Source organism: Emys orbicularis, chromosome 8, assembly GCF_028017835.1.
Source record: "Emys orbicularis isolate rEmyOrb1 chromosome 8, rEmyOrb1.hap1, whole genome shotgun sequence".
NCBI classification, from domain to species: domain Eukaryota; kingdom Metazoa; phylum Chordata; order Testudines; family Emydidae; genus Emys; species Emys orbicularis.
Genome location: NC_088690.1, coordinates 75,381,621 through 75,386,889, shown reverse-complemented (window position 1 = coordinate 75,386,889; position 5,269 = coordinate 75,381,621). Strand labels below are relative to the sequence as shown.

Below are 5,269 nucleotides of genomic sequence, written 5' to 3'. Positions count from 1 at the left end.
CCCCGGCTGGAGCGCGGCAATCCGAAGTGCTGCCGAAGACTCGGAGCCCGCCCGGTGAGTACAAGCCCCATGAATCGGCCACCGCACTTGCTAAAGCCGGCCCTGGGTGTGTTCTATATATCAGTGAGAAACAATCAAATACAACAACAACAACAACAAAAACAAGAAAATACGCTCTTAGCAACATTGTGAAAAAATCTAATAGTGAAATGTTTTGGAAGTTCTTGTACCTTTGATGATCTTTTTCTTACCCATTTAAAATTCTCTACTTTATATAGAAAACCTCTAACTCCTAAGGGCAACACCATCTCTGGTGAAATTTCAGTGAATTTAAAGAGAGAGATTTAAATAGACTCAAAGAATCATAGAATTTGATACTACATTTTTATATTTTTAGTATTAGTTTTTAAAACATTTAATAATGAATTTCGCATAGAATTAGATTTCGATTAGAAGAAGACATATCTTTACATATCCATCGCTCCTACATCCACGTCATGTTTAGTCAGAGATATGATTTTGAATACTAAATAATGATAGAATGTTGTTTAGGTTTTGGTACTGAAAATGCATATTTTATTTTATTTTCTATTTTTTAAAATAAGTGTACACAAAAGAGAATGAGTTTCAGTTTATTAATTCTGCACGCTGCAGTTACTCGGCAAAGACTCAGCGTGTCGCCGTTGGCCGACGCGAAGAGGCGGCTGCCGATCCACTGGAGCCTCCTGCAGTGCTACGAAAATAACAGAAACAGCAGCAAGACATTCCTGCCCGGTCGCTGATAAAATACGTCATTCTTCAGGATTATTGCAGACAATTGGGTGGCAACTGTGATTTTATATGTTTGTCATTTCTGCGGATTCTTTGAGCCAAACGATAAATTAACATACCGTAACTGTCCAGAACAAAACAAACTGGACATTCAGTAAAGATGGGAGAGGAAACCAGACACAGAGAGCCGGACTGGGCAGTCACACGACAAGTACTGTTCTTTCCCTTCTTATTGTCTTTGTTCGGCCGGGCGGTCTCGGAGCAGATTCGTTATTCGATTCCTGAAGAAATGGCCAAAGGTTCCCTTGTGGGACACCTCGTCAAGGATTTGAGACTGAATGTGAGAGAACTGCCTCAGCGAAAGCTTAGTGTTGTCTCTGGTTTTGAAAAGCAATACTTCGCTACTAACACAGAAAATGGAAATCTGATTGTAAATGAAAGGATAGATCGAGAGGGAATATGCGGGGAAGCATCTCTTTGTGTCCTCAGTTTTCAGTTGGTTGTGCAAAATCCTTTTAATATTTTTCACATGAATGTTGAGATCCAGGATATTAATGACAACGCACCGCGGTTCAATACTGAATACAACGATTTAGAAATTATTGAATCCACACTGCCGGGTGCGCGATTTCCACTAGGAACGGGAAGAGATCCAGATGTCGGCACCAATTCACTACAAAATTACCAGCTCAGCCTCAATCAGTATTTTACCCTGGCGGTGAAAGAAAGCCCGGATGGCAGTAAACAGGCAGAACTGCTACTGGAGAAACCTTTGGACCGGGAAAAGCAGAGATACCATCACTTAGTCCTGACGGCTGTGGATGGCGGAGATCCAGTCAGAACCGGTACAGCTCAGGTTAGAGTTAATGTCACTGACGCCAATGACAATCCCCCAGTGTTCACTGAAGAGATCTACAAAATCAGCCTGAGGGAAAACCTACCAAAGGGCTCCTTAGTGCTTCAGGTGAGAGCTACGGATACCGACGAGGGTTTAAATGCAGAAATCATGTACTCTTTCAGCAATGTCCCTGACAATGCTCGCAAACTATTCAGTCTGGATCCTCGAACGGGTGGGATTACAGTGACGGGTCCTTTGGATTTCGAAGAGGTGAAATTTTATCAAGCGAACGTGGAAGCAAAGGATGGGGGCGGTCTGACAGCTCATTCTAAGGTGCAAATACAGATCCTTGACGAGAACGATAACGTCCCTGTGATTGACTTCACAATAATCTCCAATCCGTTTCCCGAAGACTCTGCCCCCGGGACTGTCCTAGCTCTCCTTAATGTCCGTGACCGAGATTCCGGAAAAAACGGAGAGGTTACCTGTGGTGTGGAAGGTAATTTACCTGTAACACTAACATTTTCTTCTAGTAATTCTTATAAACTCGTAACGGAAAATTTTCTGGACAGAGAGATAATTTCTGATTATTCTATCACAATCACAGCCACAGACAAAGGCTCTCCCCCTCTCACCACCCAGAAAACCATCCTGTTGCAGATCTCGGATATCAATGACAACGCCCGTCTTTGAGAAACTTTCCTACACCGCCTATGTGCCAGAGAACAATCCCTCGGGGGTCTCTATTTTCAGTGTAGCAGCCTCAGACCGGGATCTGGACCGGAACGCCCGACTCACTTACTCCATCCTGAGCAGCAACCTCCAGGAGCTGCCTCTCTCCTCCTACATCTCCATTAACTCCCAGATCGGAGCTATCTATGCGCAGCGCTCCTTCGACTACGAGCAATTCCGGGAGTTTGAAGTGCAAGTGAAGGCCCAAGACGGCGGGTCCCCACCTCTCAGCAGCAATGTCACCGTCAGGGTGTTTATTCTGGATCAGAATGATAACGCTCCTCGCATCCTGTATCCTTCCCTCGGAGCCGATGGCTCCGCCTTGTTCGAGATGGTCCCTCGCTCGGCCGAGGCAGGTTATCTGGTGACTAAGGTGGTGGCGGTGGATGCTGACTCAGGACACAATGCGTGGCTCTCCTACCATCTGCTCCAGGCCACGGAACCGACGCTCTTCAGCATGGGGCTGCACACCGGGGAGATCCGGACAGCCCGCGCCTTTTCGGACAGCGATGCTGTGAAGCACAGGCTGGTCACCCTGGTGAAGGATAACGGGCAGCCGCCTCTCTCCGCCACAGTGACTCTCAACCTGGTGTTTGCTGAGAACTTCCAAGAGGCTCTTCCGGAAATGAGCGACCAATTGGGTGACTCGGCACCTCAGTCTGATTTACAGTTCTACTTGGTGCTGGCTTTAGCCCTGATCTCGTTTTTGTTCCTTTTAACAATTGTAGCAGTTCTTATGATGAAATTTCGAAGATCAGTGAATCCCACCGTTCTCCAGTGTTTCTCTCCTAGTTTGTATTCCAAATCCAGTGCCAGATGCCCACCAAACTGTGGCGACGGGACTTTACCATATTCTTTTAACCGATGTTTAGCCGTAAACTCCGGAAAAAACGATCTTAAATTTCTAAAACCAAACGACCAGACTGTAATAGCAGAGAATATCCTTTCGAGTGACAACTGTGGAATACTATTTTTGAGCAATGACTGCGGCGAACCCAAATCTGAGATTAGTGTTCCTGATAAGGTGAGTTTTGCATTAGATGCCTGTTTGTTATTTGGGGTATGAAATTACTGTAAACTAAAACTAGATTTTTTTCTTTTAAAATGAACACCGTTATTAAATGGGGAATATAACAATACTCCGAGGAAAAGAACGTTTAATATATTTATTATTTCTCTTATTTGACAAGTATTATTGCAGAGAGGATTTGTGAATTACTGGTTAAACATGAAAGTTAAAATTCTTATGAAATAAAGGTTATATTAAAATACCCAGAAAATAGGTTTCCCACATCCATTTTTGTCTGTACTTTGGCGAGTAACTCCAAACCCTTATCGGTGATCTCTACGGTAGTCCTTTAAACTTATTGTTAATGAATTAATTACTTTCAGTGTAGTTGGGAGCTTTTATCTGCATTGTTGTTTTAGGAGCTAGTCGAGTGAGGTCATTTTGACAAGAAGAGATTTCGTTTTTCTTCTGTTTCTTAACCTCTTTCTTCTTTCATAGCATCTGTATAGGGTGTTATTTCACTCAAGGAAACTCTAAACCGGTTGCTTTTTCTTGCTATTTTTAATGTTGCGGAGAGAGGTCTTTGGGGTAGGGATCTTCTCTACCTGTATGTTTGCATAGTGATCAGCCCCATAGTGATCAGACCCTGAATGAAGCCACTAAGCTACTGCTACTAAGTATATTTTGCACTATGATTTTTGATGGAATTACGTTTTTACTTATTTTTTACTTAAGAAATAAGGTATCGTTTACAAATGTTATTGAAGATTCATTTAGGATACGATGTCACACTGATAACGTGCATATGGAGGAATTTATGTGTTTTTAGAGTGTACTTGATGTTTACTTTCAGATGTATGGAACTGAATATAATGCTGTGACACTGGATCCCTTAAAGATTGACTGGCTGATGCACTGGGTCTTGAGTCCACTCTTCTGCCAATTTTAAAGAAGGTCTTTTAGATGGTCATGTGTCCGCTATGTATATAATCCATCTCCTGTTAATTTGTTACTTCTTTGCACTATTGTTGTTAAAAGGCAAACACAGGTTAAGGAACGCTTTTCACAAAGCGATCACTCCATATTTGATCTTTCAATACTTATCCTCAAAGGAAACCTGCACAACACCTCTCAGTTTCCTACTTGACTGTAACCATACTCCCTTTCTAGCCACACCTGCTGCAATGGAATCACCATTCCAGAGTTGTCAGGGATACATAACCACTGCAGAAACAGGTTTCTCTATGTAACGTTAAGAGACAGGGTGCATAATACTAGCATTTGTACATATTTACGTCCACTATAATAACACTGCTCTACAGCCAAAATGCTTCTGAAATAAATGTAGTCAAACTTTACTAATTCTGGGTCACTGAGAACGAAAATGATGCTTAAAATTGTTGATTGGCTCTAGTTTTCAAGATATGCTTTTGGGTCAGTATATACGACCCTTGACTTGGGAATGGCGGAGGATAAGTGAGTTATAAAGGGAAGGGATCTCAATTTAAACCAGAAATGACTAAAATACATCTTTGACTGGATCTATGAATAAATCTATGACTGGGTTTGGACAGTACTTGCTTTTTAGGCAAAACAATGAATGATGCAATCTGAAGCTGGTATTGCATCATACATGATATGAATTGCATCATGTTATTCCTAGAAGTCATGGATGATGCAATCATAACGAAGCTTACATCACTCTTGTCATAACTATAAAGGGAAGGGTAACAGCTCTCCTGTATACAGTACTAAAATCCCTCCTGGTCAGAGACTCCAAAATCCTTTTACCTGTAAAGGGTTAAGAAGCTCGGGTAAGCTGGCTGACACCTGACCCCAAGGACCAATAAGGGGACAAGATACTTTCAAATCTTGGGGGGGGAAAGGCTTTTGTGTGTGTCCTTTGTTTAAGGGGTTGT

General features: G+C 42.4%; 1 pseudogene; it reads left to right on the top strand.

Moving 5' to 3' along the window:
* The first annotated feature begins 958 nt into the window (after positions 1-958).
* LOC135882934 (protocadherin gamma-B1-like) lies at positions 959-4,299 on the top strand (annotated as a pseudogene).
* The last annotated feature ends 970 nt before the right edge of the window (positions 4,300-5,269 follow it).